This window comes from Pleuronectes platessa, chromosome 20 (genome assembly GCF_947347685.1).
Source record: "Pleuronectes platessa chromosome 20, fPlePla1.1, whole genome shotgun sequence".
NCBI classification, from domain to species: domain Eukaryota; kingdom Metazoa; phylum Chordata; class Actinopteri; order Pleuronectiformes; family Pleuronectidae; genus Pleuronectes; species Pleuronectes platessa.
In genome coordinates this window covers 6,808,689-6,823,027 of record NC_070645.1, presented here as the reverse complement: position 1 = coordinate 6,823,027, position 14,339 = coordinate 6,808,689, and positions in this window count along the sequence as shown.

The following is a 14,339-nucleotide window of genomic DNA, read 5'->3' as shown; positions in this document are numbered from 1 at the left end:
TCAGCGAGGAGCCAAGACAACCCGACGTGGGTGCTTGGAAAAATTCTAGCTCTTAGATTAATTCAGTTGATAAAACTAGATTTAGGAGGTTCTGGTAGGAGGTTCTGTATTATACCGTGTTACCATGGACTGTGTATAGATGTACAACATGTCCCCACCTCCTCCCACTTTCGAGAAACTAATTCGAAAACGACGACAGATACAAACGCTGCCATCTTGTGCCGTTTACTGTCAAAAGGAAGTAGTGATCAGGGGAAGGTGCTGCAGTCTCAGCTTTCAACCATGACGTCTCACTCCATTTTTAATATCATCACATTACTAGAAAAATATGTTTAATGTGTACTTCTATTTTTTATTTTGTGTCATTTCCCATCTGCTAACATGGAGGAGGCCGCGGTTTATGACCTTTACTGCGTCCAGGAACGAGGGGGCGATCAAGATACTCTTCACACTAGAGAGAAGACATTTTGTAAAGACTGTACACCCACTGCATTTCATTTCCTGCAGAAACTGCACATCAGCCGTATTCAGCTCTGCATTAAAGATGCTAATGCGTTTTGCACTGCAACCCTGTCGGGTTTTATCACTCTGCAACATGGTGGTGTAAATGATTCGCAGAACACATGCAGTTTCCATAGAGGATCTATTCAGATGTAGAGCCCCAGTCACACACACACGCTTCTCCTCCCAGTAGCTGTATCCCAGTGAGCCCTCCAGAGATAAACCTGTCCTTCATGTGCTGTGTCTAACGACGGAGCCCAGATTACACGGCCATGGAGAATTCCCTCCTGGCTGAGAGCTCCACCACCGTGTCTCCTGGACACAAACAGGGAGGGAGCAGCCTTCCACCGCGCTCTGCATCTTTGTATCTTTTATAGTTTGCATAGCTTTGTAAAAGCAAACGCCACGACTGCATTTAGAATAGCCTCTGCTGAGATGGAGCTGTGGATCATCCAATCACAGAGGTACCTTCTGAGGAGCTTAAACCTGCGAGGTACTTTCTCTTGTCTGATATCAGTTTATGGAACTGCCTGCAGAGTAAAAACGACATTGTTGTCTCCTGTGAAAAGGAAGTGTGGGGCTTCAGCGGCTCTGAGAGCTGCACTGAATTCGCAGAGATTCTGTGGACGTTCTCCAGAGGGGCTGGATGTGAAAACGCACATGTCCCTGTAAAAAAACTCTGGATAAAGACGATGAGAACACAGCAGGATTCACCAGCAGCCAGTGGAAGTGTTGATGACGTTTCTAACAAGCAGCAGATGCAATAGAATGGAGGAATATAAATATCTCAGGATGTTACACACTTAGAAGACACCAATGACGGTGTCAAGAGAGGTTTTGGTGATCAGGGCCAAGCTGATGTCGATGTGCTTTAAACAAAAACACACGATGTCAACAGTGGAATTAACACCTTATGTCCTGCGTCTGCCCGCTGCACAGATGTCTGTGTTGTTGTGAACCCGACTGAGCTGAGAATCTCCAACTGTTTGTTTTTATATGTGAAAGCCAACTCTGCAGAAATTTGAGGACAACATCCGTCTGAAAATGCCTTTACATATTCCTAAAGGAGTTTGGTTTTTCCAAGGTACATTCTGTGATTTTAAGTTTGATTTATAATGTGTTACTGCATCTAATTCACCTCGCCAAAAATGGGTTTAAAATAAGGATCCCGGTCCAGTAAAGTTTCTGAATCACCTGCCCATGACCTGTCTCCCCTCATCTGTCTGTTTAACACATGCCACACCCCCTCTTCAGAGCCGGTGATTTGCACATGACGGTGAGCACGTCAACACACCGTGAGCGGATTTGTCTGCAGCGGCGTGTTCGCAATACTCTGGTGAAAAATGCTCTTCCTCCTCCCCCTTCCTTCTCATCCTGCTCGTCCTCAGATAACTGCCTCCAGCAGAAGATGTCCTGTCGGCACCTGGCACCCCAGGGGAAGGAAGGCCTGCTATTCCCAACCAAACACACGCACACATGCATACACACCCACCCACACACACACACCTCGTAGTGTTGACGTCTGTGTGTGAGAGGAGTACGTGTAGCTGTGTGTGCCTGCATGCTCTTGCACTACCAGCAGTGGGTTTCTGCATTATTATTGTGTGCCTGTGAGCTGGTGTTGTCTGTCAATCTCCCCCCTGGTCCCAGCCTGCTCTGGCTGGTTTTATTGAAGCAACAGACAGCGTGGGCACACACACATACACACACACACACACACACACACACACACACACACACATACACACACACAAGCTCGGAGCAGCCCTGATCCCAGGCTGATAGAGACAGAGACTTGGTGAAGTTGAGAGAACAGCCTGGGGTTGTCTGCAGACCACGGGGAATACGCCCCCGAGTCACAAAAAAAAAAAAAAATCTGGAATAGAAGCAAGAAACTCGGCTTATCCCCCTTCCACCCCCGCCCCCACCCCCAAACTGTCTGTCATTCAGTCCGTCAGCTGCTTAATCATTCATTCTTTTCTTCTTTTTTTTTTTTACCTTTTGCATTTATTTAGCAAATCTCCATTTGTTTTTTCAGCATTTTATTTTGGTGTTAAATGCACGGGCTGAGTTGGTTTTTCCCTTTTGTTCATCAGTGCCATCAATCTTCTATGAAGAAAACCAATGCATCAGCAGTGTAATTTTGTAATCAGCGCAGCGAGGAATACAAATCAGATCGGCAGCAGGGCCGTAATGCATGTAATCCATCAGAATGAGAGTGTTACAGACAACTGATAAACATGCATTTTTGAGGTGATTAATTGACTGAGTAGCAGATTGATCTCTCCATATACCCTCATATCTGGAGCTTTCAATCGGAGGCAGGGTGGACCGACTGGGGGACAACCATGAACACCATTAGTTGTGTAACTTAATTTCAAATACACCGACAGTGATTCTTAGGATAAACTCTTATTAGTAGAGGAATATTAAAAATGTATTGCCCCAGAAATAATCAGGAAAACCCTGCTCTTCCGTATCACTCCATCTTGATCCAAAATCTTGGACCAGTCTCTTGTCATGCGTAATAAAATTAACAAGAACCTCGCAACAGTAAGACTTTCCCTCAGAATTTTATGTTAGCCCTAATTTTCCATCATTTTTAGGAGTAAGCATTTCAGTACTGATGAATTTTTGTCTCTACACTGCTGCAGGCATTATTTGATGTATCTGATTGGTACTTTTACATTTTCTTTATGCCATTTATTCATTTTATCTCTCTCTATTAGGAATTCTAAGAGCTTCACAGAACTTAACTCATTGTACACAACTTCCCCCCTTCATCACATCCACTCACTCTGCATTGTGCTGGTGGTGGTGGTGCCGCCACTTGACAGAAACAATGAAGCGGTTCTTTTGCACAGTTAGAGACAAGTAAGCAAGCTAATTAGAGACACATCCACTGAATAGGTAATACATCATCCTGCTAAATATCGCAGTAATAAAAACGCAGCTCTGGCATTTGCTTTCATTTGTTTTGCTGGTTCGGGAATGACGGTTATTAGTCCTCGTAGCTGAAGACGTGTCACGATGCCGTTGTTTGCCCGAGCTGATAATGCCAGGCGGTGGCGGTGGCGATGGCGGTGTGGGGGGGGGGGGGAGCTTTTTTCATTTTATTTTGAAAGCCAGAAATCTCAGCACCTGGCAGAGAAATAATTGATTCATCGCCATTGATTAGCAATCCTATCAACTCCTGCAGATATACGATGGTCACTTTGTGCAGCGGAGCAGAGAGAGAATAATCTCACTGATTGCTCTTTTCACTCTTACTTCTGCAGCGCTACAGTAGCCGTGCCAACATGGGCCGACACTGTTGCCCCCCCCCCCCCCCCCCCCCCCCCCCCCCGGAATGAAAATATTGGACGAGTCTTTGCCGGCCCAGCTGCGGCGATCCCAATGAAAGATTGATGAGACTCTTCAGGTAGATACAAAGCTAAGTGTCTTGTTTATTAATGCGCTGTGATTGGATCCATTAGCTGCCTTGTGTAAACTAATCGCCGTATAATGTGTGTTGTCATTTCAGTCTAACTGCTGATAATGTATTCCTCCCCCGTCTTTGCAAATGCAGTTATTTTCTAATAGACTTGTAGAAATAATGTTGTGTCAGGAGTTGAGGATTCCCCCCCCCCCCCCCTCCATCTGGTCCATTGAACAGTAAGCATGTTTCACATCACATCACATGGATTGCTGAGTCTGCTGTATGACCGGCTTGTTTCTCCTCTGATGTACAGAGCCGGGTCGGAGGAGCAGACTGAGATGAAATCGAGTTGTGATAAAAAACCTACCTTTATTTAACTCTCTGTGGTGTCGTGCAGATCGACCGGAGCACTCAGCTCCGGACGGATGGAGTTTGTAATAAAACAACAAATTGGGTCAAATCTCAGCTGCTTCCTGGATTATTACTGTAGACAACCCTTCCCCTCTGCGTGACGTGACATCCCAACACACATCAGTGCATCGGCAACACCAGGGGATGAAGAGTATCGACTCGTAATAGTACATCTAATAGTATCGTTTTCACAAAAGGATTAAATGAAAAACAGTCTCGCGCAGAACCACGCTGGCTGACATCCAGCTTGCCATCTTCAGGGATCAATTTCTTCAAAGCATAATGCATCTCCCCCTTTATTCTCCACCTGAGATGCAGAGTTGGTGATCAAGGTGCGCGGCGAGACTTTGAAGTGCAAAAGAGTCGGGAATCAAGAGAGAGGTGGAAGATTTGCGGCGCAGGTCCCCCCCCCCCCTCCCCCCCGCTGAGGCTCCCTGACCTCGAGTGAACAGAGGGAAACTGAGCAAATTGAAAAGAAGTTCAGCGACGCACACGCCACAGTTCAGTGTACACACGGCAAAATCAACTCTCGTGAAACTACCTGTCAGAATCGATTTGCGATGGCAGGGAATTTCAAAGAGTCGTCTCAGGCGTTTTAAAAACGGTGCTTCTTCCTAACCCTGTCTCTGCGTTGAGTGTATTTACCAGAGATACCAACGCTCCACTTTAAAAAAAATGTAGAACAACTAATTGTCATGCAAATGTGCCCTTTGAAACCTGGAACAGGAACCACTGCAAGATAAAGGAACCTCTTCTTAAAAAAATAAAAAAAAAAGCAGCTCTACAAAGTTGTTTTCCCTATTTATTCCCTTCTACTTTCATCACTGCAACATTTATGAAGTGACGTGTTCGCTGCATCCACCGGTTCATTATGCAGACAGTCATAGGAGGCCTCGTCTATAAATACAAACTGTGGCCTATTCTTTTCTGCAGCAGCAGGTTCACGCCAAGACGGCTGCCAGTCACATGGGAACTCCACTTCACAAGGAACACCACGACTGTTATTGCACACGGAGAGAGAGAGCGGGGAAACAAAGGGAGAAACAGTGTTTGACTATGTTGTTTTTTCCCCTTTCTTTAATCAGGACACATGCCACCACAGTGTGCCGCACGCTGCGCCGCAACAATGGCTGTTTGGGAGCTGAAGCTAATGGACAGGTCTGCACGTTTTCTAATTACACCTCCGAGATTACGGACACTTCCAAGGGAGCGATTGAGCTCCGAATGTAAACAATCTGGCTGCGGGCCACGGCCGCACACACACACACACAAAGAGGTTTAATGGTAAGTTAATGAGACCAAAGACTTGTGACTTTGATTTTCTTCAAATGGTCCCGGGTTGCACCGGTTGTTTTCGTTCATTACTCAGTGAAAAGCTGGTATCATAGAAAGCAGCCCTGGTAATGCAAAAAAAAAAGAACTCACGCAAATCGACCACAACAAACACTTCTCCATCTGCTCCGCGAGCAGAACACAACACTTCCTCTGCTCGGTCTGTTGTCCCAATTATAAAACACACCTGCGATCCCTTCCTTCCTTCCTGCGCCAAGGTTTTCCCGTAAAAACCCGATCGTGTTGGCCTGAAAGAGGAGATTCACAATGATGTAATTACTTCTCCAGGTTCCCAGGATACACTGAAAGGGAACTACAGAGTGGGGGGAGAGAGAGGGTCCGGGGGTTGTGCGGGACCGTGGCTAACCAGCAAAGCCAGTTTCAGTGCTCTTTTAAAAAGCCGACTTTGGCGTAAAGTGATTCCGGATTACCCCGATACATGATTTAATGGCACATTCTCCATTGGTTTCAGCCCACCAGAGCGCTCAGCATGGAGTATCGGGGGGGTGGGTGGGGGGGTTGTCTGGTCTGGGAAAAACAAATCTTGCGGTTGTTTTTGGCGGATCGGAGGAGAAGAATGTCTTTGATTCAAAGCCGTTTTTGAAGGCAGTAAAAAATGAAGTGGATGGATTAAAAGTAAGAGGGTGGAGACAGAGATCAAAAGTCTTTTATGGATAAATCGGACTGGGATGGAGTGAAGACCAGTGTACAGGACCCAGACTGGAGGAGGCCGACAAGTTTACTCTTGATCCGTACAGGTGTTTCCCTTTCACAAACAGGGGGTAGAAACAGTGTCATGACAGCTTTTATTTAAGACTTTATCAATATGTAGACATGAAGTAGCTGAAAACCAGTAAATAGTACTGCTTTGAGGTAAACATTTGCTTATATAGCCAACTCTGGCTCTGGTGTATGTTGTCTGTTGATTGGTGAGCAGTGTCTCAATCAATCAAACAAGCACCATGTGTACTTAATGTTTTATTTAGCAAGACAGCAAAGTATTTGAAGTGTTGTTTTTCCATGATGACGGGAAAGGAGTCGACTGCTAAGCTGCTAAAAATCGACTTTTTAGCAGGTTTACTCGCTTTTTAAAAAATGTATACTTGCTAAGTTTGGCGTACAAAATAATTACTTGTGTCTTTGTTACGAAGGGACATATGAGGAAATAGCACATAGTAGCAGTTATGATGAAATCAGTTTTGAAATCCAGGAAATGCAACCAAACTGCGGACAAAGGTGGATGCATCAGGAAGGTGAGAGGAGCTGAATCTTGAAGCTGAGTGAGGATTTTCTCAGAGGCAAACAGGTAAAGCATCATAACTGAAGTACAGCAGCTGTAGTGTTACCACACTGTGTGAGGGAATGAGCTGGAGAAGTGTGAGGGAATGAGCCAGGCTTTAAATAATGCAACATGGGGGAAGAACCACAGGTGTGCAGGTGAGTGAGCCTGCCCACCACACACACACAAACACACACACACACACACACACAACGAACACACACACATGCATGAATGAGCACTGAAGAGAAAACACAGAAGAACGTGGGAAACAGGGAAACAGGGGAAACATGACCCTGTGTCGCTCCCTGAAGGAAGTTTCCCTTATTTACTGAATGTCATTACATTTGCAATTATTTCCATTTATATCACAGTTACCTCTAAGCTGCTCTGCATGCACCCCACTCCCCCCCCCCCCCCCACTTGTGTATATATCGCGCACATCGACACTGCTCTCAAGGTTTTTACACAGCGTGACCATTCCTGAGCACAGAATCTATGATGTTTACCTCCTCCGCCGAGTTTGTTTCTGCCTCCAAGCCACTGTGCGTCTGAGAGACGCCCATGTGTAACCAACTTCATTCAAATGCCGACTGTTTGTAGTCGTCCTTGTGGCCTTGCAGCACTTGAGGAAGAAAGGCTCTCTCTCACAAACACAGAGAGAGAGAGAGAGAGAGAGAGAGAGAGAGAGAGAGAGAGAGAGAGAGAGAGAGAGAGAGAGAGAGAGAGAGAGAGAGAGATTATTGCTTTTGAACTTGAAGTGGCATTCAGGACGTTTTAGAAATGACCTTTGGTGACTTTGCTTTCAAGCGAGCTGAAGAGTCTTGGGATTGGATTGGGAGACAAAGCAACGTGACTTTGGATGTAATGCAGTTAACAACATGATACAATTCAAATGAAAAAATAAATAAACATATTAGACAAGAAAATCTAGAGTGGTGAAGGTTAGCAATATTTGTAGGTTTATATTTAGGACTTTATATTTCATTTCATTCGTCTTTATTCAACCAGGTTAGTCCCATTGAGGTGAAAGATCTCTTTATACAATGGAGACCTGGCAAGAATGGTTTTGTATATGAACACATACCAGTGACTGAGGCTTTACACTTTGCTTTTGAGTTCACATCGGTGAATGTGTGAAGACAATGAGCTGAGCCATTCATACACAACACATCTCCATCTCAAGAGCAGGTCAAAGTTTCTGTGTCACACCGAAACAAAAGCAGGACTTTCTGTAGAAAATTCCAAACAACAACTTCCACTTTTTCGAACAAACTGAATATGTATCTTAAAAGTGGTCATCGATTCAGATGTAGAAAAAGTGGATACACGCTGAATTAAGCCGTTTTCAAACATGAACTCTGGAGTAAGGCGACACAATTGGGTCCAGACTTTCCCTGGAGTTTGTGTATTAATTCTGCTGCAGAGATCACATGTATCACTTCTCTTTTTCTCCCTGAGTTCCTGTATTCCATTTGTTTTTGCGTTGCATGTTACAAACGTCATCATCACACCCGACTCACTCCCAGCGAATCCTCAGGAGAATCCTCAGCCGTTTTCTCACATGGGTTCACTCGAGTGTTTGTTTGGAGGGGGGGGGGGGGGGGGCTGGGAGGAGAAGCTCAGCAAACTGTCCGCAGCAACTAATTCGGACGTTTGCCTTCTCGCATGCAGCCGCTGTTAACAATGTCAGGAGATTATCCAGAGTTCAGTGCGTGTCTGAAAGCAGCTTTACACACACACAGAACAACCATCAGATGTAACACTTTCTCTATTTCACCAGCCCGCTCCCCACTTTATTCCTTTCCGCGTCAGTGCAGGTCATTCGCACATTGGTTCAGACGCTGGGGTGCACAGCCTGTTATGGTTGTTAGAGGGGGGGAGGCTGTGGCAGTGGTGGTAATGGTTATGATGGTGGTAGTGGGTAGGTGGGTTTGGGGGATTGCCTCCTTTTTGACAATGTGTGTGTGTGTGTGTGTGTGTGTGGGGGGGAGGTTGATTCTGTGCCATATTCTCTGAAAAAAAGAAGCCCCCATCAGAAACTCATTTCATATGGATGTGCTGTGATGTGGCAACTGCTTTGGTTCTGCGCTCAGTATGGTGCTTTGCCATAGGCACTTTGTATTCATGTTCTGCGTTGTTCTTTTCTTCCTGATTAAACAATGGCGTGGGAGCCATTTAGCGCGAGGAGAAGGAAGCTTGCTGGTGATTTGAAAATGTTAACTCGGACGATCGCTTCTCTCGCCGCGACTGTCAAAACACTTTGGCCGTTTGACCCGCACGCTCCGCGGCTGTCAAAGCAGAGCTGTCACGGGTGCAGCTCGCCCTCCTGTTGGCCGTGGTCAAATGAGCCGACAGTTGCATGTTTTTGAGGGGGGGGGGGGGGGGGGTCCTTGGGGCGTAATCAAATCAAAAGACCCTGACAATAAAAAAAAACAGAGACAGGAAATAAGAAACAGTACAGGCAATTAGGGGTGGGTGCTTCCACCTCAAAGACGGGAAAGAAAGAGCCCAACATAATTTGGGGAGTAAGCTGAATAGGGGGGGGGCCCTCCACTGCTTCTTTTTTTTGTGTTATTGTTTGATTTGTGAGCTGTTTTTGTGTGGTCGCTTATTATCGCTTAATTGAGAGGGTCCTGGGATAAGCCGGGAAGAATGCGAGCACTGTCCCGGCTGCAGTGGCGGTCCCAGCAGAGGGGGAGAAGGGAGAGCGCAGGAGGGCATATACCCCCCCCCCCCCTCCCCCCCGCACAGTCACTTCTCAGTCTCTCTTCCGTTTCTTGTTTTTGTCTTTACAAGAGCGACGCATCGAAGTCCGCCAAACGGCATATTTAATTTGTTTGACAGAGCCAAGGATAGATTGTTTGCCGTTCAGTTTTTTTTTTCTTCCTTGCGAATCTTCCTCTCTCCTCTCCCCGCGCCGCCACGTCTTTGTTCCGCTCCCTCGGCGGCTTGTTCACTTACTTTCCCGTTTGACGTTCATTTGTAACAACCCGCACAACACGCTGGCACAAAATATACAGACAGATGTAAGCGATGAAATATTTATCCCACAAATTGTAACCTGGATTCCTCACTTGCCTCGCGCGCTCAGCCAACGCGTCTATTATTAATGATGAATGGGCATTTCTTTTCTGTCAGCCCTTTGTTGATTTGTAAAATAGCTGTATGAGTGCTTTTCAGATTCTTTTTTTTTTTTCTTTCTTTACATATATTTATTTATTTCGATGTAAGCGTGAAGCAGATGATGCATGATGAGTGATGAGGGTCCGGAAACAGCAAGCTCAGGTCTGTTTTCACACCATGAATCTTCATCCGAAATCCATCTTTATCTGCTCTCTCCGATGGCGATGACTGGCCATTTAAAGATACTCAGGCTGTCTGTTGAGATGGAGCCAGCAGCGTTTTGAGCCCGCGCTGGGATCCGGGTTCCTCCCACTGCTTTGACACATAAATAAAAGAGAATAATAATGTTCAACGGCTGCCTGAGCAGCATGCTAATCCGGCCAAAAGTGCCCTTTAACCAATGCAGCATATCAAAAGGTGGAAAATATGATCCTGAGAGGCATCTAACAGTCCGTGGAAAGCTGTAATCCCACACAACTGGGAGTCCGACCGCCTTATTTTATCTGCAGCTGAATAAAACCATTAGACTGTAATGTCCATATCTGAGGCGAGCATGCAAAGGGAATCCAGCAAAATCAATTTGTGTGAAACTATAAAATCTCCAGATACAGTCGGCAGCGTGCACATAAATCCGACGTGCAGTGTTGTGATGACTATTTGTTTTTAAAGCAGCCCTGCAGACTTCTGCGTTCTCCATTAAGCTGTGAATAAAAAAAACAGGGGACGGTGGGAAACTCAGAGGCAGGGATTAATTGGCATGCAAGGAGAGCAACTGTCCACAGTCTGCCGATCACAGGGCTAGCCGAGCATGACAAGCATAGCCTATCTTCTACTTTTCATTAGGCCAGGGACGGGGCCAGCCACAAGCTTTATGCTAAACAGGGTTGATACGGCTGTCTCGGTCTCCCAAAGACCTTTACACCCTCGAAACAAAACAACAGGATACGTACCGACAAAACCAAACAAACAATGTCAGGAGGGGGAGACGGAAAAAAAAGTGTCGTGGGGGGGGGAGACAGTTCTCGAACGAAGTCTGTCATGCAAATAACAAGGAATGAATAGCTGGCGGGGAAATAAGAAGGAAGTGTCGTATCAGAAGTCGACTTCACGCGGAGAATCAATGAATAACCGTCTGCGTATGATTAACTGGGCTTTTATTCTGGAAGTGTGCCGGCTCAATTTTCAAAATGTACATTTCATTTATTGGGATCCATTAACTGTGGGGTGTTGGCAGAAATATGATTTGTATATGCAACAGTGGTAAACTAATTAAAACATAAACCAGGCTGCGTTGGATTCTTTGTGTGGAATGTTCCAAACACGACACGAAAACAAACAAATGGAGGTTCAATACCTCGGAGTGGAGACGCTCTCTCTGTGTCTCTCTCTTTGTGTGAGTGTGTATGTGTGTGTGTGTGTTTATGTGAGTGTGCATCACAATTCCGTTGGTGTTCAGTCAAAAACAGCCCATCTCTTCCCTTTTTTTTAAATCCATATCCGAGTGCGTCTCCTGCAGATTGGTGTTTTAGTTTTACTGGATTCCATCTCCGAACGGAAGACCTCTTTAAGAGGAAAGAATCTCAGACAGGAGACTCATAAGACTGCGAGTGTTTCAGGTCACGCTCCAAATTGAATAGCAAATAGGAGGTTCTATCAAATAAGTAGAGCGCTGTGCAGTAAAGAGGGAGAAATCCAAATCGGATCAGTATTCGCTGTGACCTCCTCTGCCTATAAAACAGCAGGTATTCAGAGCAGTGTCTTGTCTCCTCATGTGATCTCACACCGTCTCCATGAAGGTGAGATAAGGTCTCTGTGGGGACCAGGCTCCTTTTTTCTTCTTTATGACTCTGGCGGTGGGTTGGTCCTGCTGCAGAACAAATCCTGGACCCAATCAGACGCCGACAAACTTGTGAAAGTGCCTAAAACTTTTGCATATTACTGTTTGTTAAAAGCCATTTTGTGGAGATGAGGACCTTGTGTTAAAGTTATCACAGCTACCAGTGCCATGTAGTAATCTTAGGATGATGTTGAAGAAGAACAGGAGAGCGTGGCCTAGGGGATAGAGTGGGTGCTCTGCAACAAGAAAGTTGCTGGGTTGAATCCCACTCTATCCCATCTTTATGCCTAAGTGTCCTTGGCAAGATACTGAACCCCTAAATGGCCCCTCATAAATGCTGAGTGTTCTAAAAATGTAAGTCGCTTTGGATAAAAGCGTCAGCTAAATGACATGTAATGTAACAGTCAGTCTTTTAAAATAAATCCTTCTGTTGGTTGTCCAACAGCTGGGCTGTAATATGACGTTTCTGGTTTGGCTCCTGTTTTTCCTCAAATTAAAGTACGGCTGTATGCCCAATGTCAGGACTCTGCAGTATGAAGCTGTGCATCTTCCTGTCCTGCAATAACAATCAAAACCTTTTTAAAACAAACAAATGCATTCAAACAGTGCAGAGAGAGTGCTTTTACTTTGAAACGGATACAGGAAGTGATGCGAATATTTACGTTTGTGACATTTTCGACAGATATACACATCGAAAATATGGTGGAAGATCATTTTCACTGTTTATGTTGCAGTGAACTGAGTGCAGTACCAGGACAAAATAGACGATACCTCAATTCTCTAGAAGAGCAGCGCGGCTTACGCACCTGCTCACATAGGCAGGGTGGCCAATCAAACCTGATAACATCGCAATTATAAATGAGAAGCAAGACGTTCCGTGTCGTACATTCCAGGGCTTGACAGAAGTTTGATCCTGCTCCCATGTCTGCCTTGTAAATATAAAGCTAAAGCTATGTTAGCTTAGCTGAGGCTACATGCACACTACAGCGTTTTAGGTTTAAAACGCATTGCTGCTACTACATTTACACCCGTCAGAGATGTTGACCGCCTGAAACAGAGATCAGTTCTATTTTTTAAAAGCTGCCTTAAAACGAAAGCAACAAATAGAATAATCAACCTGCCTACCTAATTTATTAGTTCAAGCAAGATTATATACCTCTGGATTTTGGAGGAGACAATAGATTGAAAGACAATTTGGTATGCAGGAAATGGAGTGGTTGCAAGGTGGTGAAAAGACACCATCTCCAAATGAAAGCAGAACAGGAATATATGACAGGAGCAGACTAACCTGCTGTTGGGGTTGTGCTCCTGTTTGACTCAGACTCTCATGTGCATTTTGTGCCAAATCCTATTTCCCAAAGAACCAGAACACACACCAGACAATCTTCCCTGTGGCCTAACATGCAAACTTATAGCACTTACACTATATTTGCAGTTTATATGTCAGAAAACAGCGTGATCACTATTACATCAAGTGTCAGACATGAGGAAAGTGAAGTGCAAGCTTCACTAATCACAGCCTCTTCTCTTTACCTTCACAGCAGGTATTCCTCTACTTGTTAGCTGAACTTAAACTCTCCTTCCCCCCCCCCCCCCCCGTGCGAAGGAAGTGACTGGAGCCTGGCACGGGGACAGAAACAAAAGTATGGTACTCATGGTGAAGTGGACTGGAGTGATCTCAGCCCTAACCACCACCGCCACCGCCGCCACAGTGACCTGGTTTATGGAAATCACCTCTCCACTGAGCAGACGCCTCCAGCTCGTCATGGGGGGAATTTTCCAGAGGCTCTCAAAGGCCAAGAGCAATATTAGCAGAGGAGCGTGTGTGTGTGTGTGTGTGTGTGTGTGTGTGTGTGTGTGTGTGTGGTCACCTTCACAGTTTTTTCCTGGTCTGTTCAAAAATACTTAAGGACGCTTATGGTTTCAGTTTGAGAGCAGCCGTGGAGAGCGATATTGAAAACCTCCATTAGCTGCACGATGATGGGGGGGGGGGGGGGGGTTATTGTCCATGAAAGTGCTTGTGTATAGAAATGACATGATTGGGCCCCGAGCCCGCAAGCAAGGGGGACACGACCTCGAGGCTATGACAGGGTTGTTGCTCTTTTTTGTTTTTTTTTGTTTCGCTTGGCGCTGACATCGGTCGGACACGGCCGCCGCACAGGCACTTCCTCCCCTTCCTCGGGGGGCGGGTGGGAAAGCATTATTTTGATAGTGACCCCCCCTAACCCCCGCCATTACCAGCTCTTTGCTCAGATGACAAGACCCCCCCAATTTCTGCCGGGGTGTATTCTCCAGCCGAGCATGGGAGGCCCGCATTCACAGCCACCGGGTGTTAATAATGTGCCAAACAATTATGTCACAGTCTCTGGCCTCCAATGTGAGAAAGTTGCCCCCTCCCCTGCTGAGTTACAGTATGCAAATGAGGGGGGAAAGGC